A 24664-nucleotide genomic window follows, 5' to 3' on the forward strand; every position below is an offset into this window, starting at 1 on the left:
GACATTTTCAGCTATAACAAAGGAAATATTTACAGGGTGCCAGTGACACTTTAAAACAAATCAGTGCAGGTCCCTCAAGAAAACAAGCGGCGGCATATTCTGCAGGGGCTCGGAGCTCATAGAACAAAAACTGACAAGAACATAAGATAAATCCTTTGTTCTGTCACGCAGTGTCATGTTGTGGGAAACACAAAGCGCCGCGTGACCTTTGGCAGCACAGCCAAAAGGCCCCTCGTCTGTTGCCTCAGTGCAGGTGTTTTCAAAACTTGGAGGTCTTGGCTTTCAGGAAGGGCGCTTGGAAGCCATGTTCTGGGAGGATTATTTCCTCCCCTGAAACATAAGAGGAAATTGACGGGTAAATCGGAAGTTTCCCCGTTCTTGGGGGACCTGCATTGAAGTTTAGACCACAGCTATGCAGCACCTATTTTACTTTGATTTCCTGAAATATATCTATTGTTGTTGTTATTGCTGCAGCATTTATATTCCATTTTTCTTCTAAGGAGCTCAAGGTGTCCTACATTTGTTGTTGTTCAGTCGTTCAGTCGTGTCCGACTCTTTGTGACCCCATGGACCAGAGCACGCCAGGCACCCCTACCCTCCATTGCCTCCCGCAGTTTGGCCAAACTCATGCTAGTCACTTCGAGAACACTGTCCAACCATCTCGTCCTCTTTTGTCCCCTTCTCCTTGTGCCCTCCAACTTTCCCAACATCAGGGTCTTTTCTAGGGAGTCTTCTCTTCTCATGAGGTGGCCAAAGTACTGGAGCCCCAACTTCAGGATCTGTCCTTCCAGTGAGCACTCAGGGCTGATTTTGCTAAGAATGGATAGGTTTGATGTTCTTGAAGTCCATGGGACTCTCAAGAGTCTCCTCTAGCACCATAATTCAAAAGCATCAATTCTTTGGTGATCAGTCTTCTTTATGGTCCAGCTCTCACTTCCATACATTACTACTGGGGAAACCATAATAATAAATAAATAATAATAAATCTTTATTACGGTCATAGACCAGCAATGGAAAACCATAGCTTTAACTATACAGACCTTTGTCGGCAAGGTGATGTCTCTGCCTTTTAATATGCTGTCTAGGTTTGTCATTGCTTTTCTCCCAAGAAGCAGGCGTCTTTTAATTTCGTGACTGCTGTCACCATCTGCAGTGATCATGGAGCCCAAGAAAGTGAAATCTCTCACTGCCTCCATTTCTTCCCCTTCTATTTGCCAGGAGGTGATGGGACCAGTGGCCATGATCTTAGTTTTTTTTGATGTTGTGTCCTACATAGTACGTCCTTTTATCCTTACAACAACCCTGTGAGGTAGCTTAGGGTGACAGAAAACAAGTTTCCTGAGGGTCATGGGTAAGTGATGGTTTGAATGCAGGTCTCCTCAATCTTAGTCAGGCTCTCTAACCACTACACTGGACCTCACAGAAATGAGCTCCTTTTTAAAAAGAATGTGCATGTAGTTATTAACTCTATATAAGAAAGTTTATTAGGTCCTTATTACCATGGGGGAAGGGGGGGGATAAAAGGACTGAATGTTCTTCCATATAAACAATTCCATCTACCAAGAGTGAAGCTAGTAGGTCAAGGACAAAAGCTGCTATAAGCTTGGCCTCCTCCCTGATATGCAAAGTTTTTCTGCACTGGGAATTTTGTGGTATGGTGGAAGGAGCACTCAGTCAAGTGAGCTATCTGCTGCACTCTGAAATGGTAGTCTGGAGGCAAGTCTAGTTCCTCAGTACAAACTAACTCAAAGTTCCATGAATAAGTAACATGGGTATATGTGGGGTAGGAGGGCTAACAGAATAAATAATAGAATTGTTGAGCTGACAGGGATCCTGAGTGTCATCTAGTCCAACCTCCTGAAATGCAGGAATCTCAACTGAAGCATCCACCACATATGGCCATTCAACCTCTGCTTGAAAACCTCCAAGGAAGGAGAAGTAATGCCAGAAGTTAGATTAAGATAGGTGTAAGGACGCCTGACAATAGGATATAAGAAGTAGTTAGATTTATGTTATGTTGATTTTTATTAGGATTAAAAATAGAGTTAAATGTTGATTAATGTTTATAATGATTAAGATTAGGTGAGAAAGAAGATTATACAATCTTATAAAGTTACTAAAGAAGATTAGAAATGAACGCAGAAGAGAGGATGTGAGGAAGTCCCAAAATAATGCTTATAAATAGGATAAGGATAGTTGAATAAGCGTTTGTTTGTAGGATTTCTGTATTTTGTATTTTTATGTAGTTTTTTTGTATTGTTTGTTTTTGTAGTGTTTGTATTTGTGTTGTATTTTGTGTGTTTTTAATGTTAAAATTTAATAAATTCTTATTAAAAAAAAAAAACCTCCAAGGAAGGAGAATCCACCGCCTCCTATGGGAGTCCATTTCACTGAAAAATAGCTCTTATCAAAATAATTGTGATAACAGTAACTTTTGGGGGGATATCTGTTTGCGAAGCCAACTGCACTCTAAGGTGAAATGCACATTATAAAAATGTGGTTGCACATTTGAAATTACAGTAATAATAACAACATTTCTCCTAGGAACATCAACGCCCTCTTTTCTCCAGTTGTTTTGCATAGCTGGCCTGGTAAGGCATTTTTAAAAAGTGCCAAGTGCAGAAAGGTAGACCCAGCTGCCAATGCCTGAGTGCAAATCTGTTCTCTATTTTTAACCATTGTTTTGTGCTATCTGAACTGGGATCAGATGGGCTAACCCGTACAGTAAATAGATTTGACGTTGGGAAGCCAGTAGAATTCCATTAATGTTCCATTTAAATAGCAATAGGCCAACTGCAAACACTTCTAGAACACTTCATTAATCAGAAGTGCTTCTGACAAGAGCGAGGATTAACATATACTTAAAACAGTAGCCAGATAAGCATTTTTTTCCAATACAATAAATTAATAAAAATCAAAAAGGGCTAAATTAAAGGGGCAACGTCTACTTTTAAAGAAATGCTACTTTTAGTATGATGAGCTCTTTTGTCATCATTATAAGCAACACTAGAGGCTATTACACACAAAAAATGGCAACATGCGGGGGGTGGGGGGACGGAACCAAAATCAGCTTAATGGAAACACACCTCCTGATTTAAATAGACGCATTATGATGTTGTTCCCTTTCTCCAATGTCATCCAACCGACTCCAATAAAAGTGCTTCAAATAAAATTGTTTCGGGCATTAGAGAGTAAACTCTGGTCTAAATTTGCGCAGAAGTTCAGCAGGCAGGAGGTGAAGCACGTGTAAGTTTCAGTCTTTGGCAACAGGCGCTGCAAATCATCTCCAGCAGGCTACTGAGCATTTCCACAGAAATGTGAAATCTCAGAGGATCACACAGCTGCGTAAAGTGAACTTAATTTACAAATTGACACTATCAGACTTGGGTTCGCCAGAGTGGCTAGCAGCTAGCTCACTACAGAAAGTAATTGTCCCTCTTCTGTACAATACGTATATTATGTTTGTCAATTCATCACCAGCTGGGAGTGGAAACCATTGAGGGGTATTTTACTCTTTTGACTGGACCTCTTTTTCAACTGTGTCCTTGCCCCCCCCCCCTTCTCTTTGATCCTCCTGCCCACTTCAGGCAGCTGACAAAGTGGGCTCTGACTGATATATCACAATAAACGTGTTAAGTGTTTAAGGTGCCACAAGGTCCCCTTTGCCCACTGTGCCACCACAGCGCTGAAAATGCAATAAAACGCAGCAAGGATACCTCTTTCCCCTGACATTTCAGAAACTGGAAGGCAGAAGCCCATTTCAAGAGGGGGAACTGCAGTTCTCACATACACTCTTGGGGCCTTAAAACTGGAAATGGTATTCCCTTCCAACACACCACAAGGCAGTCCTCTCCAGCAGTAAGACTACCACACTTTCACACAGAAATAACTTAGGAAGCTGCCTTATACCAAGTCACACGATTTGTCCATCTACCTAAGTTTTGTCTAGTCAACAGGCAGCGGGTTTCCAGAGGTCCTGCCAGGAATCAGAGGTCCTGCCAGCACCACAGTTCAAGAAGGATACTGACCAGCTGGAACGTGTCCAGAGGAGGGCAACCAAAATGGTCAAAGGCCTGGAAACAATGCCTTATGAGGAACGGTTTAGGGAGCTGTGTATGTTTAGCCTGGAGAAGAGAAGGTTAAGGGGTGATATGATAGCCATGTTCAAATATATCAAAGGATGTCATCTAGAGGAGGGAGAAAGGTTGTTTTCTGCTGCTCCAGAGAAGCGGACACGGGGCAATGGATTCAAACTACAAGAAAGAAGATTCCACCTAAACATTAGGAAGAACTTACTGACAGTGAGAGCTGTTGGACAGTGGAATTTGCTGCCAAGGAGTGTGGTGGAGTCTCCTTCTTTGGAGGTCTTTAAGCGGAGGCTTGACAGCCATCTGTCAGGAATGCTTTGATGGTGTTTCCTGCTTGGCAGGGGGTTGGACTGGATGGCCCTTGTGGTCTCTTCCAACTCTAGGATTCTATGAATTTTTCCCAGTCCTACCAGGAGATGCCAGGGATTGAACCCAGGACCTTCTGCATGTGAAGCAGATGCTCTGCCATGGAACGATCGCCCCTAGGAATGGCGTACAGCACTACAGATGACATGTGGCATCAGTGCAATGGAACTGGTAAAAATGAGGTTGGGCGGCAGGGCTGGCCCGCTTATGAGGCAGACTGAGGCAGCTGCCTCGGATGGCAGAATCCCCTTGCAGGCACCTCGCCCATGCCACGGGAGAAGAAACAGATGGTGTTGGCTTCTGGTGAGATCCCACCAGAGTTTTATTTAAGCATGACCTGCTACTTGGCAAATGCACAGAGGAAGGCTACTGTGCCTGGCTATGGAAAACATATCCTTTGCAGCACAAAGTGGGGCTGAATCCTATATAAGTAACTATATGTAAAAGCTCCGTGTGCATTCATAATGATTAAAACCAACAATTATTTTTAGTGTGACAGCATTTTTTTCAAACATATCTTGTCTGAGAAACTCAGTGTCTGAACTTTGAGTAAGCGAGAATTATTTGATATACAAGAGATATTTTCAGTCATTTCCCTTTCCTTTGTTGCCTCCTCATGTCACGAGCTTTAAATCACAGCCCTTTCTTATTAATTACTTGTCACTTTTATAAGACAACCTACAGTTACAGAATTTCCATTATGAACCGTTTATATTTACATCAGCTTTACAAGTGCTTCTTACTTGTGCATCTCATTACTGTGAAAGAGACAGATAGGCAATTAAGCTGTATTCACATGTAAGAACTGTCAAGGTAGGAGAAATACACACTTGAGGATAAAGTCCATTTCCAGGTGTTAAGCAGCACACTTTTCCAAATATAGTGAGAAGTGTGTATGTAATGGTTAATGACACAGGCAATATTTGGATTGTGAGCATCACATCACTCTGAATTAGTTTGGTATTCATCGAAGCTGCTGTGCTCATAATGAATTCATGGACTGGTTGTGTGGCTTTCAAAAGCGCTTCCACTGTTCCATTATAATCCTGTTTAAGCACTAGTTGAACATTAATTAATACACAACAGTGAACCACGGAACACAGAGAATTTTGTTAGGGCATGGACCAAAACAAAGCCCCTGCCTATAAAGTGCATCTTATCAATAAACAGCACTTTGGGTTTCAATAGCAGGTCTCATGGATGGATGTTTCTCATTCTGTACATTTTTAGCCTTCACAGATGGGGGCAAATAAACAGGAATCCGAGGAGATGGAAGTCCTGCTGGTGGGAGATTCATCTGCCCATGTGTCCTCTGCTGGATGGACTCAGTTATAAATACATACACCCACACACCCCTGCAGAAACAAACCCACAGTCTGGTTGTCCTACCCACCTTCGCCATTCGTGGTACAAGTTGCCTCTGTGACATGGAGGCTTTCTATGAGATTAGTCTGGTCCACCTGCTGCAATCCTACCTGAAGAAAGGTAACCTGGCCTCAGAGATGCAATGCGATATATATGCGATGTTTATGTGAGGCTGCCTTGGAATACGGTTCAAAAACTGCAGTTAATTCAAAGTACAGCTGCAAGGCTTTTAAATGGGGCTGAGTGATGGGGTACACAGATCACATGCGATAATAATTGTACTGGACCACAGTATGTGTCAAGGCTCAATTCAAAGTGCTAATTATGACTTGCGATAGTGTTGTGTACTGATTCAATGGTTTTTATATCTGTATTACTATTGTCTGTATTCTGCTTTTCTGTTCCAGAAGGAACAGCTACTATTGGTTCATTTAAGGTGCTGTATTTGGATCCTCAGTCTTATTGGTTCCCACCAAAAGGCAGCTTTGTGATTGCTTGAGATTGTTCCCTCCAAAATGTATCCTTTGTAGCCAGTCTTCTGTCCCTATAAATGTAGCTTCCCTCTCCTTAGTCTCCAGTCTTGTTTGCCTGAATAAAGAGTGTTACATGAAGAAACTGTCTCCTGCCTGCTATGTCAGAAAGCTGAAATCACTTACTGAAATCACTAACCCCACGCTACAACAACTGGCGACGAAGGTGGGATCCAGAATGCTGAGGAGCGGTTAAACGCAGCCCTGCCTCAGAGTCCGGATTGCAGCAGAGAACAAGACTCACTGGCCAGCTGAAAAGACAACCCTGTCAGCTAGGAAAATGGAGAGCCCAAGGGTATTGGAGCCCTTCCAGCCATCAGAGCCCCACACGTGGGAGGACTACGCTGAACGCTTCGAGATCTTTGCGGCGGCTCAAGGAATCACTGATGCCGGCAAAAGAAGGGCCACATTCTTGAGTTGCTGTGGGCCGGAGACCTTCAAGCTGGCCAAGGCATTGCTTGCTCCAGCGAAGCTGAGTGCGACATCTCTGAAAGATATTCTTGCCCGTCTAACGAGTCACTTGGCACCTACCGAGACCAAGATGGCCTGGGGGGTGATAGGGGCTGGCATTTTGAAGCCAACCATGTTATGTGGTCATTGCAAAAAAAATAAATGCATGCCCTGCAACAAGCACCCATCTGGAAGCACCCAGACACCTTCCACTCATCCCAACTAATCTCCATGGCGCATATGAAACAATAGTGACACAATACTTTATTCCTATTAAATGAACAAAATAATTAGTCAAAATAAATCAGTAGAAACCCAGCTGGCAAGGGTTTATTTTAAGTGTCCATTAACTAATGCTGAATTGCGATGAAACTCTCTCAAGAATACATATGGCGTCCCCTTGAATGTTCAATTGTTTCATTAGTTCCACAGCTATAGAATGCTGACCAATTGAATTCCTAATAATGAAACTATTATGGAGGGGGAGGAGAATCACCCAGAAAAATAAAACACCGTACACATATCAACAGTGTATTGCAAATCTTGTCTTGTGAAACTAACAGAAAAAAGTATGCAACATTAAGGTGGTATTTTGAATGAGGAGATCCATTTATAAAAACTGCCTTTCCCCCATTTCCATCTCCTGCTAACTCCTTATCCAGCCTTTGTCCCAGCACTTTCTGTTCCTACAGTGGAGTACAAGGGTGAGGGGCTGACTTTAAAATTCGGGAACAGCACTGAATTTGGAATCCCGCAGCCAGCTTTTTCAGGCATCTCTCTCCTACTGATCAGTGTGAATTAGGGAGCCTAGGCCTTATCTGCAGAACCCCCACTGAGGGGAAAGAAAGTATTTTAGAAGATGATATGCCCAAGAGGAAATAATGAACTGGCTGCTTCACAGAAGTGGGATCTGAATTAAATGAGGAGAGGGGCATTTTTAAAACCCATGTCCGTGCAAAAATGACAGGAGTAATTCTTTGCGCTACTGGAATAAAAAACTCCCAAACTCTGTACAGAGGGGCAGCTCCGGGAGGTTTCTTCATCTGTGGCTAATATTAGCCTCCTCTATATTTAACACAGATTTATACGCATCTGTCCAGGGCTGCTTCCTGTCACCAGTCTGAGATTTACAGTGCAATCCTATGGATTTTTTCTCCTTGTACAAAGGCTTTATTGCATTGTACTGGAGTGCTTCTGGTGCAATCCTATGCGCAGGACTGAGCGTTGAGTGCAAAGTCAATTATTTCTCTTCTGTAACCCTTAATTCACACCTTAGTGCTTTAAATACCTCTAGGTTAGAGTCCAACCTAGGTTAGATAACTGCAATGCATTATACATGGGGCTGCCTCTGAAGGCGGTTCGGAAACTTCAGCTGGCAAAGAATTCAGCAGTCAGACAGGGCTGCCAATTAGTTTCTAGGCCCAATTCAAAGTGCTGGTTTTGACCTATAAAGCCTTAAACAGTTCAAGGCTACAAAACCTCATGAATAAATATTAAATAAATACATCAAGCTGTGGGTTAGCCACGCTTGCTTCAAAACTATACTGATGATACTCTTGTGAAATACTGTATATTCTGGCGTATGAGACTACTTTTTAATCCAGGAAAATCTTCTCAAAAGTCGGGGGTCGTCTTATACGCCGGGTGGAGAATCTGCAGTCAAGTATATCTCAAACTCTATATTTTAACTGGAAAAGTCGGGGGTCGTCTTATACGCCCAGTCGTCTTATACGCCGGAAAATACGGTAATAGATTTCTATAAATTTAATTTATATCTACAATAATAAAGTGCAAGTGTCTCTGCGTCCAGTCCCTCTGTCCGTGAGATTGCGGTTGGGACTTGGCGCGCAGAGACTTCTGGCGGCCGGGCGAAACTGTTGAAGCGGCGGGTGCGCACTCGCGTGGACTTCTAAGAGGCAGCGGCCGTTACAAGTGGCGGCGGGCGAGCGATGTCAAGCGAGAGTTGCTTGGTCAGCTCTGCGCGTGTTCCCGATGTTGCTAGGGCAACAGGGACGCTATGCACAGAGCTGGCTACATCCTGCGGCTCTCGCGTTGTTAGAAAAGAAAACGAGATAAGCCCGACTGCATGGTTGTCCACTTTTTTTCTGTTTTTACAAATGTTTGACCACATATGTTCTAGCGCCCGTTAATTTAACGGGCTAACTGAGTACTAGTAACTATATAAAAGATTCTCTTTGTGAAATAAATCATATTTATATGTACTCTATTGTGAAATAGTAGCATTCGCACTCTGCAACGCCTGTTTGTAAAGCTGGTTTGTGTTTGATTTCTAATAAAGTTATATAATAAAATCACTTGAATGAATTAACTTTGTTAGGTTGCTGTGCTTTAATTACACCGCATGCAGGGTGTCCCACTTTTTATTGTCCCACTGCACAATTAGTAATGGCCTTTGGCTAAGCATATAAGATTTGGCTCAGATGATGAAATTAAGTTACTCTGCTTCCTTGCCAAACCTCTCCAAGCAACATCCGCTTCGCTTGGGGAAGGCAAAGCAGGCCAGAGGAAACTCCGTACCAGAAAAGACTTGCCTAGCAAGGCCTCTATCATTCATGGAGTGTCACTTCCTGTGTGGGGAACCGTAGGGCCTGTACGTTTTTCAATAAATCTGTTAGGGGAGATTTTTTCATCTTGTTTTTCTAACAAGCATCCCAAAGGAAAGAAAAAGTCAGGCTGCTTTTGTTTGCTTTATTTGTGGTGGTTGACCGACAATCTCATTTCAAAATGCTGTCTTACAAGGAAGAAACTTGTCAGGATCCTACCAAGGGTTGCTCATGAGTAACGACAGAGCCTTCAGTTGCTAAGACTATTTATTGTGCATTCCTATTTACAGTGTAGAGCTAGTTTAAAACAGGACCGCTCAGTCACTTGAAGAATCCGGAAGTGCCGCTCTCCTGTTTCCCGCCAAGCACCAAAGTCTCGGCACCCTAAAATGACGTCTGCCGTGTCCCCTGACCCCCCCGATGCTGTGCTGGTGCCGGAAGCGGCATCTCTTCCTCAAATCCTCTGGCTGGTGGTGCTGGGTCTTTGCCCAGTGTCTCCAACCCTCTGCACCTCCTCCTCCCTTGGAGAGACCTCAGGGAAAATGCTGGAGGAGGAGGAGTCCGTCGACAGAAGTGGCTGTCGTTCCCTGTAACTTAGTGAGACTTCCTCCCGCGAAGGGCTGCTCTCCCAGTCCTCCTCCCAAGGAGGACCTCTCTCCCTGCCCTCCTCGTGAGCAGGACCTCCTCCTAGCCCTTCCCCTTGAGTAGTCCTCCTGTCCCCCTCCTCCTCGGGAGGAGGACGTCTCTCCCCTCATTCCTCCCAAGGAATACCTCTGCCCCGGCTCTCCTCCCGGGTAGGACCACCCCTTGCCCTCTCCTCGCGAGGAGCCAGGCGATCCCTGACAAAACTGTTTTGCTCAAATTTGGGGTATTGATAGGTAGGGACCCCTGGTTATGTGGGTGTATACAAGCATGGATTTATACTAATCACTTCAACAAGGAAAACAGTTCTTTATAGATGAAAATACAATGCAGCGGTACATCAACAGCACAACTTGGCCTAATTAAAATATTTGATTCGCCCAACAAACAGAAGCCAGTGGCCAGATTAACTAGCGAGCAAGTTCAATAAAGGATTAAGTGTTCAGACCCTGACATGATGCCTAGTAAGAATTCCATACAGACTAGCAAACGACTTGGGCGAACGCACTCTCTCTCATAGCTCAGCTGCCAGCATAACCGCCTAGAGAAGGTGGGAGATTAAAACAGGGTCCTTCTCTTTCAGACTACATTCCTATGCCCTGAACCCTTAAAATGTAGCAAACGAAATTTCATGTGTGACAGCAGTTATGCTGAAGTTTCTAAAACAGCCAGAGTACTTTTGGAAGCAGACAAAACCCACACCAAGAGAAATCCACACACATAACCACTAAAAATAAACCGAGTGCTACGCTTAGACGTAACCTGATGCTAAAGCAATATGACAGCTGGCATTTGTCTTTCTCAGGCAAAACCAATGACAGAGTATAGTCATTGTGTCCCAATGATACTGCAGCAAATGCTAGTCTATTATTGGAATATTTACAGCTACTGGTAAATGTTATGAAAAGCAGAGCCAAGGCCTCCAAGAGGTGAAGGAAGTATGTGTAACAGACGTGGTAAGGCCCCCAAGACGCAACTGGGAAGAAAGAAACAACCAGATGACCAGGATTCACCGGTGCAAATTCTTTTTATCTGCTTTAAAGGGCTGGATACATCTCTCATTTGCTTATAGCGAGGTCATACATGTCCATCTTTTCAAATGGAGTCAGTGAAATCTTCAGCAGAAAAGATTTTCTTTATCCAAGCAGACATCCCTATGGAGCAATTGGAAAGGGGGGTAGCTCAGTGAGAGAGCACAGGTTCTGCATGCAAAAGGTCCAGATTGGAAAGGGCAGGGCTTGCCCCAGGCTTGAGGGGGCCCACAGCAGAGTGCTTGCTGGAGATCTGCTCTTGCACTATAGTGCCCTGCGGAGCTCATTCTGTGCTTTCGGTCAGGGCCATCTTAAGTATATCCGGTGCCATGGTGCAAATATCCCTCTGGCGCCGGCGCCCCCCATTTCCCAGAGTTGCTGACCTTTTTAAGGCGCTGCTGGCAGCTTTGCGGGACTGGAGGGGGTGGTCAGCGGCTGGGGGGCAGCTCCTACGGTGGGGAAGAGACGGAGGTTCCGGGCGCGGCGCTGCTTCAGCGAGGTGGGCGAGGGTGGAAAGCTGATGCCAGGAGGCACCACGCCCAGCCTCTGCCTCTACCCTGGCACTCGTGCCGCGGTGGCCACGGCAGGCAGAGGCTCCGGGCGCGCCGCTACTTCGGTGCGGCATGGCGGAGGCGGGCGAGGGCAGCGAGCTGATGCCGGGAGGTGGCGCGTCCAGCCTCCGCCTCTTCCCTGGCGCCCTCCAGAACTTCTATGGGCAAGATGCCCCTGCTTTTGGTGGCAGTGGTAGGCAGCAGCACCGATGCTGTAATCAGCACAGGGCAGTTGGGGGGTAGGCTACCATTTGACATAGGAAGGTGCCCTTACACTAAGTCAGACTATTGGTCCAGCTAGCTCAATACTGTCTTTATTTATTTATATTTATATTTATATTTATATTTATATTTATATTTATATTTATATTTAATTAAATTTGTATACCGTCCTATACCCACAGGTCTCTGGGTGGTTCACATACTGACTGGCAACAGTTCTGGAGGGTTCAAGGGAGGCAGAAGTCTGTCGCAGCCCTACCTGGAGATGCCTGGGATTGAATTTAGGACTTTCTGCAGGCAAAGGTAGCTGCCCCACTACTGAGCTCTGGCCCTCCTCCAATGTGTTGAGTTGAGTTGATTTTATATTTGTATTCCACTTTTGCAACATACAAATGTTGGAACTCAGAGCAGCTCACAATAATCATGAAAGCATTAAAACAACAACAACAACACTGCAAATCACTACCGTATCAAACACAACAGCATATAAAGCAAACCACAAATTTATCAAAACAATCAATACAATTCAATAAAATCATAGCAACTCATAGTATTGCCAGGATACTTCCTAATCACATGAAAGCTTACTTCATAACAAAAACATGGATTAGCTGTTAGTTGTTGTTATTATTATTATTATTATTATTATTATTATTATTATTATAGTTATCAGATGCATTGTTTTTCAACACTGTAATGGGTGGAAGCCTCATTGACTGTACATGAATAATAAAGAATTCTAGGGATCTATATATTTGAAAACCATTGGGGGTGGGTGGGGAAGGTCACTATCTGTGGTGGCTGGTCGGCGTCAGATGTAGCTGAAGGGAAAAGGATTACCTGGAGTCATTTCAACCTGGTTTCAAGCAACACAACGCGCTGGACTGACACTAGATGAATGACATTGTGATAAATTAAAATGATGGTTCAAACCCAGCTAACTAAGGGTGCCACGTCTTGACATTAGGCCTGAATCAGAGGTGTTCATTTCCTTTCCCCCCTCATCCATTTGCTGCTGCTATAGGAAATCCGCAAGCATCTGAGGCTGAAAAACACAAGACAGGTTCTTGGTCTGGAATGAATGAAACCACCTCAAGCCACAGATGCTATGGGACGTTAGGGGGCAACGATAGCAATTGGCTGGTCATTCCTTCTGTCCATTCCCCTCGGCTGGAAGACAGAGAGCTGTGTATGCCGCATACCTGAAGAAGTGTGCGTGCACACGAAAGCTCATACCCAGAACAAACTTAGTTGGTCTCTAAGGTGCTACTGGACAATTTTTTAATTTGTTTATTTATGTTGACTGTGTCAGACCTACCTACCTTAACCTATGGCAGGTAGGCCCAATGCAAGGCCTTGTCGCTGCAGTGTTGAGGTAAGCGTCAACTGCCTGTTTAGTCAACTTTGGTGCTGTAACTGAGGGAGGCATAATATTGTCATGGCCTCAGGCAGCAAAATATCATGGGCTGGCCCTGACTATACATGCTATGACAGCTTCAGGAAACACCGATGCCTTCTATGAAAAACGCATCAATTGTGGAAGTGAAAACAGGTGTGCTTACCTGGCCCAATCAGCGTGCTCACATGCAAAGGGACAACAGATGCGAGGGCAGATCAGAAATCTGCCTGATTCAATGCTATTTAGCTGGGTACCATTCAGTTTCAGACAGCTTACTTATGTTCCTATGCGTGAGTTTTGGGCACAACACATGCAATCATCAGAAAAAGCCAGCTTTGGCTCTCACGTCCAAGGATGTGGAGCAATGAGATGCTAATATTCATAAACTGTGAGGTATATACATTCCTATATAATAGCCAGATCCAAAGAAAACACCTGTACACATGCTGCGCATACTCACACCAAGTGCCTTTTCATTTCAAACATAACAACCCATGAATGCAAGTCATTTTTCCCCTAATAGGTTGTGAGAAATAGCTAGTTTTGCACACAGTTCCTTGCACAAAGAATTACAGTATACAAAGAGAACAACTCGCTTGTTCAGTTGAACTCTCTCGGATTATGCTGGCTGAAAACAAGTTACCTGCCACAGCTCGTGGCAGAAAGAGAAGGGAACCACGCTTTTATACTCTGTATTGAATGACTTGGAGTAATAATACATATGTTGTAGTGCAAAGCCAGTGAAGACTTCAATCTCTTGAAGGCTGGCACTTCAGTATGGGTGCGAGTCAAGGTCAATTGTTCCCTTTAATTCTCTTTCTTCCCTTCTCAAGGCACGGGAAAAGAGCTCAGTTATTTCTGCATGGATGCAAGGTGAATGAGGCTGCTGCTTCTCACTGCAGTGCTATTTATTACACGTCAGTGACATAAAACCAAAAAGAAAAGTTCTTTAGCTTCTCGCTTATATGAAATGTACAAAATACATTTTAAAAAACGTGTTTCTGACAACTGCATCGGTGTGTTTTCAGTAACCTCCTGCTGAAAAAGCAAGCTAACCCGCTATTACACAATTTTTTTTTGAAAACCCCTATATGAGGTTAAATAAATATGTTGCACGTACATAAAATTAGCTGGCAGCTGCAGTCTTGCACCTGACCAAAACAAGCAGTCTGGATGAGAGGAAGACATTGTGGGTATGACTGGGGAATCTTGATAGCAGGGCAGGCACTAGAAACATAACTGCTGCTCGACCATTAGCGTCTTTGACGAGCATGGAGAAACATGGGGAAGAGAAGTTCATGCCCAAGTGTACCATAAAATTAAAGGTTAGATCCTCTGCTGATGTTAAGAAGTTTAAGCCAGGTTTTTTTCAGAGGTGACACTGAGAATGCCTTTTTTATGCTGAGCACCGAGAACAATGGCTTGAATGGCAATCCCAACAGGCTGCCACTCTGCTAGACAATAGATATATTGATGGGGAAAATTTCATAGAATCATAGAGTTAGAAGAGACCACAAGGGCCATCCAGTCCAACCCCCTGCCAAGCAGGAAACACCACCAAAGCATTCCTGACAGATGGCTGTCAAGCCTCCGCTTAAAGACCTCCAAAGAAGGAGACTCCACCACACTCCTTGGCAGCAAATTCCACTGTCCAACAGCTCTTACTGTCGGGAAGTTCTTCCTAATGTTTAGGTGGAATCTTCTTTCTTGTAGTTTGAATCCATTGCCCCGTGTCCGGTTCTCTGGAGCAGCAGAAAACAACCTTTCTCCCTCCCCTATATGACATCCTTTTATATATTTGAACATGGCTATCATACCACCCCTTAACCTTCTCTTCTCCAGGCTAAACATACCCAGCTCCCTAAGCTGTTCCTCATAAGGCATCGTTTCCAGGCCTTTGACCATTTTGGTTGCCCTCCTCTGGACACGTTCTAGCTTGTCAGTATCCTTCTTGAACTGTGGTGCCCAGAACTGGACACAGTATTCCAGGTGAGGTCTGACCAGAGCGGAATACAGTGGTACTATTACTTCCCTTGATCTAGATGCTATACTCCTATTGATGCAGCCCAGAATTGCATTGGCTTCTACACAGGACAAACAGCTCTACAGATTACTGCTTTCATTCAACAATATCCATAACGTGTAGAGAAAAGGTGGCTAACCTGTGGTCGTCTAGGTGTTGAACTCAAAGGCTCATCATCCTTGATCTTGGGTCATGTTGGCAGGGGCTAGAGTCCAATAGCATCCCAACCCCAGTGCGGTTACCTACAGGCATTTTTTATTAGTTGGAGTTTAACTATTTACTATTTACATAGTCAAAACCAAATAAAAATTTTTTTAAAAAAATCCTTCCAGTAGCACCTTAGAGACCAACTAAGTTTGTTCTTGGTATGAGCTTTCGTGTGCAAAGCTCATACCAAGAACAAACTTAGTTGGTCTCTAAGGTGCTACTGGAAGGAATTTTTTATTTTGTTTTGACTATGGCAGACCAACACGGATACCTACCTATTTACATAGTGCCATTGATATGCATAGAATTTCACAGGGTCTCATTCATAGAGACGCAAGTGATAGTTTTAGATGAGAAAATTTCATCTCTTTTTACATTTGAACATGTTTTAGCCAAGAATGTGCCCTCCTGCCTGACACATGGAGCTGTATATAAAGCAAGACATTCTTTACATGTTTTTCATATCTTGTCTCATGCACACAAAAATATCTGCAATGGTCCTGGTTAAACCTATTTTTACATGCTGCAAATCTTTAACTATAGTATATTTCATAGATGCCTATTTCTAACACATAGTTTTATGTTGTAGGCGGGGTTTTAGAATTCTTGTTCCATCCATTTTTATGCAAGACCACCTAAATTTGCATCTCAGATTAATACCTGGATCAGATTTCATACTTCTCTGAATTTTCCAGCTGAACCCCCCGCAAAATCCAATAGAAATGTTACAGGTAGGTAGCCGTGTTGGTCTGCCATAGTCAAAAAAAAATAAAAAATAAAAAAATCCTTCCAGTATCACCTTAGAAGGATTTTTTAATTTTGTTTTGACAATAGAAATGTGTGGCTTAGATAAAATAGATTTAGAAATGTGTACACCGAGATAAAATGCATATTTAAATATTTTGTGATAAAATCAGTATATATTAAATAACTGACTAATGTGCGGATGGGATGAAATAAATGCACATGCAAAATTGGCAGGGACCAGAAAATGACTGACCCACCCATCTCTACACATAGCCAGACTGGAATCTAGATTATTTTTACTAGAGGGATGCTCTCTGGCTGACATGGCTTCCTTGCTTACCAGGACTGCATGTGTAAATTCCTACATACATTTCACTCTACCTGACTGAAAAACAGAAAGCTGAGTGCATAGAAATGCACAGAAATGGACATAAATTTGGCTAGCTTCAGTTTACTTGCAATATGCTTAGGTTAGCGGAATAAAAGTTTGAGAGGAAAATCTGAACATCTCCAGCCCAGGGTAGATGTTAAGAAGGAATGTAAGCATATGTTCCAATAAGATGTAAGTAGACTTACAGGTCTACATTTGGAATTTTTCCCTTTTCTCATTAGTTCACACTTTTACCACCCCACCCCACCCCCAGTTTCACAGTTTATTCTACAGCCATAAGTAGTGTGATGGGAAGTGGTTCAAATTCACTGTTCCGAGGACTTCCGGCGAGGTCGCCATCACGGGCGGTCGCTGGGTTGCCTCGGCAGCGAGGCGACCCAGTCCAGCCCGGGGGTTGGAGCCCTGCCACCGCTACGCGGGGCTCCGGTGAGGCGTGGGAAGAGCGTCCTGCGCCTCGGGCTCCCCGGAGGGCCCGCTAGGCTAAGCACCCTTCCCTCGTTCCCCCTGTAAAGGGGGAGTGGGGGTGAAGGGAGCGCGGAGCCGGGCCATTAGGGGAAATGCCCCAACCGGGCGGAAAAGCGGCGAGAACTGGCCGTGGGGAGCGACGACGTTCTCCCTGAGAGATGAAAGGAAAAGAAGCCCAGAGGTCGTGAGTATTTAATTGGACTAACTGCTGAGCTTAAAGACTTAACGACTTAACGACCCGGGAGGCTTTAGATAAAGGAAGTCTGCCTGTCTCCCTTCGGAGGCAAGAAAATAACGGATTGTGAAGCTGTTGCTACTGGATGGATACATTGTCAAGTTTTTTTTTATGAGTGAGACTTTATAGATCTCCCTTTGGGGAGGAAGAGGATGGAGAATATTCCATTTGAAAGTTTTGGTCTTTGCGCCCCGGTCTCAGAGAAAATGGCTGCGAAAACTCTGAACCGAAGTGGAAAATCACTGCTATATGACGGATAACATTGAAATAGAAACTGAAATTTGATACCTATGCCCGTCCTCACCATGTTGGGCTTTGTGTTTGAAATTGTTTTGAACTCTGGACTAACTGATGAAGAAAGGATTATTATACTGAAACTGGAACTGCTTAATCAGAAATTGAAGGTTTTGAGTGGGGATATGAAGAAAAATCTACTTCCCACAGAGGAGACCTTTCAGATATTCGATACTATGGAAGAAAGCCTTGGCAAAGAGCTGAAGGAGATGATTAAAAAACTGAGCGAGATGGCATGGCGATTCCCGGAAAAAGAAGCGTCCGTCGGTGGTGGCAGCCCGAGGACGGCGAGGAATGTTATATCCAGCCCCCGAGGTGTGAGCTCGGGAGCGAAGGGCAAGAAATTAAGATATCTACAAATAGAAGAATGCAGCATTGAATGGGAGAAGCCAAGAGAAGATGAACAGTGTATCCTGATGCTCGATGCAAGGACTGTTGGGGACTGTGTCTGGTTCTGTGGACGTACAAGAAAAGAGGACAATTGGAGGAGTGGTTCCGGTGAAAGAAGGAGAAGGACATTGGACAGAGGGGGGATAGGGTGAACTGTGTTAAGTATAGAATATTACTGCTTTGTTATGGTAATCTGAAATCGGAGGGTTAAGACATTAAGTTTTATTTTAATTTCTAACAAGAAAAGGGATATTCTGAAATTTTTTGTTATTAGCAGCAGCTTAAGGGAAAGAAGAATATTTTAGATTTGATATAAGAATAATTTGTTAAGATTTAAAGAATTGTTATTAAGATTTATGTTTAAGGTTCGAACCTTTTTAAATGAATATAATTTTTTGAGAGATGATGTTATTAAAGGAGAATATGGACTTAAAACCGAAGGAGAGAAGGTAGGGGAAGTCAACTGTCAAGATTTGGAACTAGAACATTTTTTTAAGTGTGTAAACAAGAAGAATTGTATTTGTGTTTGTATTTGATTTATATATGTAGGTGTGGGTGTGGGTTTATGTCTTGTTATGAAAATGCCAATAATTTCTTATAAAAAAAAACAAATTCACTGTTCCGAAAACAAGGAACTCGGAATGTCAAAATCAATTCCACCACACTTTCAAATGAGCTGAATCCAGAACAAGTTAGCTCATTTAAGACCAAACACGCAGCTATGGTGCCAACTGGAGCTTTCCTTGTGATGCTAGCGGCAGGTGCAAGGTCCAATCCAGACTGGGACTGCAATGGGGAAGGCAAAGGGCTACAACCCCTCTAACCTTCATAAGGGCCCTAATCCAGTTGCCGACCCCCTCCCTTCTTGCTATTTATACTTTTCATTTCTTTTTAAAACCCATATTACTGGAAGGAGCTGCTAGAGCTTGAACAGGGATGTGTGGTGCTTCCCCATCTAGTGCGTCACTAAGCTGCATCTTATAGGATCTGCATAGGCAGTTTCGTATCCTAAGGTGATGGGTGGACACATCCCCACAGAGTGGTCATTGGATTATAAAAGGGCTGCTTCCTCCCTTTAAGCCTTGCTTGAACAAGGTCTTCCTCAGCTCTGTTTAGGGTTAACAACCAGTGGGAGGAGCTTGTTGATGCAAATACAACTGGAAGCTTCCCCAATGTCACCAGGGGGTCGTGCCATGGCCCTAGCCACTAGCAGGTCATCGGACAGGATCCACGACCGCCGGATCCCTTTAAAGGGATACCCCTAGGAGGTAGGTGATGGCCACAACCTGACCTCTGACACACCACACATACTACATTGCCTATTGAATATTCTAATGCCTAACCGCCAATGCCATAAAGTTGTGACGAGTTGCTACGAGGTAGGCGAAAAAACCAAGAGCCCGGTGCCAATTTGCCAAATGGATAAAAAAACTCCTACCAGGCGCCCTGGGCAACCAAGGTGACCAACCAAAGTCCATAGCAAGGTCAAAAGCCTAACAACTCTCTATTACGGCTAGCTTTGGACAACTGATGGGGGGGCAAAGTTCAAGGGGTAACAGTCTGCCAGTGTTGAGGGTAGGTGGATATATAATATAGTTATGCACTGACTGTCCGTACATAGTCCCCCAAAATTACCTGATTACAGATTTTATTTTACACGTTTTATTGAAAGCAGTAAGCACCCTAGGCAAAATACTGAGAAGCTTGGCAACAAAGTCAGAAGAAAGGACATCTTGCCCCCCCTCCCCCCGGGTCTGTCCACTTCATTCACCTGGCAAGCGAAATACCATCAAAGTCACTAGAAGTATATTTAGAAGTCTTTCAGAATATGGCCCACAGAGGTAGCAATGAATTTTTGTTGACATATTTAATTTTCACACTTCCGTGCTAGCATTAATATTTCTCCTCTCTCCGGAATCCCATGATGGATGACGGGTCAAAAGGCGTTTGATATAATATTGGCACAAACAAAAGGCAGCTCTTTATTGAAAGACAGCACATTTCAAAATCTTGAGATTTTATTTTCGCTCTACACACTAGCAGGCTACGACTGTGATACTTGTGTGGCTCTCCACAGCTGCATGTTCTAGTATTGCATGTGGTTTTCAAATGTTCTCAGTGGCAGGTCAATTTCATTCCATTTTGTCAATTCCACACTTTTAAGGAAGAGGCCCAGGTGTTTTACACCAGTGTTTTTCAACCACTAGTGTGCCGTGAGATGTTGCCTGGTGTGCCGTGGGAAAAATTGAAAAATTCAAGAGAATTACTTTATATATAGTCAATATAGGCACAGAGTTAAATTTTTTAACATTTTCTAATGGTGGTGTGCCTTGTGATTTTTTTCATGAAACAAGTGTGCCTTTGCCCAAAAAAGGTTGGAAAACACTGTTTTACACATATGCATACCCCACCTGCCACTGTGCAACGTTGTGTCAAAATACTGAGAGCATATTTAGTTTGGGCACGAAAACATGTTTTACGGCAAAATGGCTGAAAGGTCACAAGGAGGAAATGGTCTGGCATTAAAATGTTAAAACACTGTATTGCAAGATTGCAGAAATTGTGAGAATATATAATTTGTATTCACTAATGTCTGGCCAGCATGCACATGTATAAGCATTACTTAATTGCTGAGCACCTGCTAAACCCAATCCATATACACCTTGGCTCCCCTCCCCCAACCTAAAATCTGTAAATTTCTTAGCATCCTAAATTGGGGGTGTTTGAAAGAGAGAGAGAACATAAATTTGAACTTTGCAAACAAATCTCAGCTAGTAGAATCTGTTTTTAAAATTTCCCCTCACAGAATTCCAACCATGTCCCCTCTACTGTCTTACCAACTTTTGATTAATGTGCTGATACTCAAATATTGCAGCTTCTTCATGAGAGTTTGGAAATAAAATACTTTTGAGCAAGCACAAGTTAGAAGTGCAGACACAAGCAAGGCCAACTTTTTCTGGTTTTTATGCCTGTGAATACTTGGAAGAATGACAATTTGATGGCTGGGTGACTAGTATTGTAAGGCTCCAACCCTACACAGTTCCCAGGGAGTACAGGTGAAACTCGAAAAATTAGAATATCATGGAAAAGTGCATTTATGTAAGCAATTGTTTTCATTAGCTACTGGAGTTTAATATATGACATAGACTCATGACATGCAAAGTGAGATATGTCAAGCCTTTGCTTGCTATAATTGTGATGATTATGGCATACAGCTGATGAAAACCCCAAAGTTGAAATTGTTAATTTGGGGTTCTCATCAGCTGCATGCCATAATCATCACAATTATAACAAGCAAAGGCTTGACATATCTCGCTTTGCATGTCATGAGTCTATCTCATATATTAGTTTCACCTTTTAAGTTGAATTACTGAAAGAAATGAATTTTTCCACGATATTCTAATTTTTCGAGTTTCACCTGTAAGTCATGCTGAGCTCAATTTGGCTTACTTCCGACTTTATATGGACATGGGCTTGAGCTGTAAATTTTAATGGAAATCATGTGGGCGGAGAGTTAAATATGCACAACTCTCATTTGCAAGGGACACCTTTGGGATAAAGAACTTGCACTAAACGGACAAATCATAATTACCTAAATGTATTTGCAGCCTTCATTGACACCGCCCTCGGAAGGAAAGAACACATTGTGTGTCCTGCTAAATAAAACTAATGGTCTATTTTGAAATTGGTTTGATAGCATTCTTCAAGCCTTTTCAAAAGATATGTGAGGGACATAGCTTCGATTCCTCACCCTGATATGTTTTATTGGCCTCTGTAAGACAGTGGTGAATAGATGGATACTTATTACTTCCTGCTGTGACTTCGTCAAGGTCGGTTACAACTATCAGCTGTTCTTACCCGGGTTTTGCCAATGAAAACTGCCCTGAATCTGGTGATCTGGTGTGCCAAACTGTCTATTTCAATACATTGGATTTGTTTCTTCAAGCTTGGAAACACACATGTCCAAGAACTGTGCTGGCTGACAGGAGCTGGAGTCCAACCAATTCCCCATCCTTGGTATTTATGATAGAACTAGTTAGACATTAAGCATGTTAAATTAACGGGCGCTAGAACAGGGCTCCCTGCACCCCGCTCCCCCCGCCACCTCCCCCATCCCACTCCCACTCCCACCTCTCCTTCCTCACTCCCCCCCCCCGGCTCCCCACCACGGCGGCGGCGGAGGGAGCAGGAGAGCCCGGGGCTTCCGCGGGCAGAGCAGGCCTCACCTCGTCCCCGTCCCCCTCGCTCTCCGCCGGGCTCGCCCCCCTGCTGCCAACCCCCTCAGAGGCAGCAGCAGCGCCATGCAGGCCAACAGGGCAGGAGGGGGTCAGCAGCAACAGCAGCAACAACAACAGCCGCCGCCGCCATCATCGTCGCAGGTTCCAGAGCTGGGCTGCCTCAGCGCCCAAAACGGTGAGGCCTCTTTGGGCTCGAGCGCCGGGGAGCAGCTCGCTCACGCCAACGGCCGCCCAGCCACCCGCGTGTCTCTGCGTTCCAAGTCCCAACAGCTGTCCGTGGGGCACATGCGCAGTAGCGCAATCCCACGGACACCGGGACTGGACGCAGAGACACTTGCACTTTATTAGTGTAGATTCCCCACTTGAACTCTTAATCTTGTGGATTTGCTGAACAACCAATTGATATACATACAGTTCTGTGTGTGACACTGTTTGGTCTGAGACAGCTCCAGAGTGAAAACCCAGGTAGTCTACGCAAGACTCGGGTGTCATCAGAAAAGGCCATGCTTGGCCTGAAAAACCTTGGAGTCCTTCTAAGTCATGGAAAGCATTATATTTTCCTGAAGACCCAGCAGAATTTCTTAATTTAGGGTTCCAATGTGATGGAAATGACAGTATTATACCTGAATTCAGTATCTTCACAAATTTCAGCCACCAGTTTTGTATGTTCCCTCTCCCAACAGACATTTATTCTACACAATATTTCAATCCTAGCTATGCCAAGCAGGGATGGTTAGATAGCTAAGCGACTGGCTGTGCATGCAATTATATGCACAATTACCTTATTGCATAATCGTGAGGTCTTAATTATGAAAATGGGCCTTTGATTTTTGTGGTGCTCAAACATTTTCAAATCCAATCAACCCATCAAGAGATCAACATTCTCCTTCTTATTGGTTCAGAAAGTACTTTTAAGATACAGTTGGATGCACATGCAAAGGGAAATTGGACAAACTCTCAGCAGGTACAAAGCATCCCTTGATGGTGAAGAAAAGAAAGATCTCACCCCACCTACCAAACATTTGGAGAGCTGAAAATTCTGGAGAAAATCTTAACCATGCCTCAGATTTAAATAGAGGAGAAGACCATTCATGGATATGACGAAGCATGATGAGAATGAAACTTCTCTCCCAAAATGTTCCTGCAACACCATGGTTGTTCGATGCTGGAGCCAATTCATTTTGGAGCATAAAACTCCAAAGATGCATGTGGCCTGTTTCCTTTCTTAGAGCTTACAAGAGTGGGGAGGCATTGAGAATATGTTACAGCCTCTGTGCGTAAAAATCAATCCATTCCTACAAATGGAATGTTAACTCTGTTATTACTGCTAACTCCACTGAACTTGTTTCGGGTTTGCAGATGGTTGCCAGAATTCATCCCATAGGTATTTCCTATGTATGCTGCCTGCAACGAGTGACTGAGTCCGCTTGCAGTGGGCGTGAAATAGCAGGTATCAGATCTCAATTTGCTAAACAAAATTAGCTGCGTGCCAGCCTGTTTGTATATCAATTTCTCTTGCTCATGGAGTGCTAATTCAGGCAACAATCATTTACAGTATTCGCAGGAAGAAGAATAAAACGTATCTTTCAAGAAATTAAACAGTCACATATGTTGTTTTGTCATCCTGTGCAGCTGCAGGGATTTGCTCAGCAATCTCCCTTCACCTTCTACACTTTGTTAACAGCCACCAAATAACTACATCTACTGACCAATAATTTGTGCCCCAGAGTTAATAGCAAGTACATTTTTAGAGCATTAAATGCATCACAAAGGAGAGTAGTTACTAAAAATGGATGCTAGCAACTGAAAAGCATTTGATGTTCTATTGATATTTGCACTCAGTGCAGAAATTTATCTTCTAAAATAAAAGGATCTTTTGTTTTTTCCTCTTTATAAAAGACATAGAAGTAACTCTGGGCTCTCAGGATTGCCACAAATCCTCCATGCCCAGTCACCTATACTTCATTGATTACATTTTTATTACTTTCTGGTACAAAGCAACAAACAGAAATATCAACTTTTTAATTTGGCTAGGATTAAAAATGGTAAACTTCCCTTGGGAATGGCTGTCGAGAGGACCACATTCAAACTTGGGAAGACAGATCAAAAGAAAGTAATTCCTCTGGAGAAATTGTGGTAATAACCAGTGGCTAGATATCACATTATTTTTACAGTGTAATCAGAGTACATGATGCTTTACACAAGATTTAATAACTCCCGTGCTGTATGGACCAGCTCCAGGCTTCTGGTGCTAATCTCTCCCTTCAGAATTTAAAACAGTTAAAACAGATTAGAGTCACAGGAACATGGTGAGCCCTGGAAACACACATCCCAGGTGTCCCAGAAGGCTAGGATGAAGCACCACATCTTTGGCATTTGCCAAAAGCTGCATAGGAAAGAAACCAGATTCTGCAACTTTTGGGCTGCCACGGAGAACAGCCTCTCCCAGGCCACCACCACAAAAAG

General features: G+C 43.6%; 1 protein-coding gene across 6 annotated transcripts in view; it reads right to left on the minus strand.

Annotated features, from left to right (window-relative positions):
- Window positions 1-24664, minus strand: part of ERBB4 (erb-b2 receptor tyrosine kinase 4) — an 828249-nt gene that overhangs the window by 785005 nt on the left and 18580 nt on the right. The window lies entirely within an intron of this gene.

Source organism: Lacerta agilis, chromosome 1 (assembly GCF_009819535.1).
Source record: "Lacerta agilis isolate rLacAgi1 chromosome 1, rLacAgi1.pri, whole genome shotgun sequence".
In the NCBI taxonomy this organism is placed as follows: Eukaryota; Metazoa; Chordata; class Lepidosauria; order Squamata; family Lacertidae; genus Lacerta; species Lacerta agilis.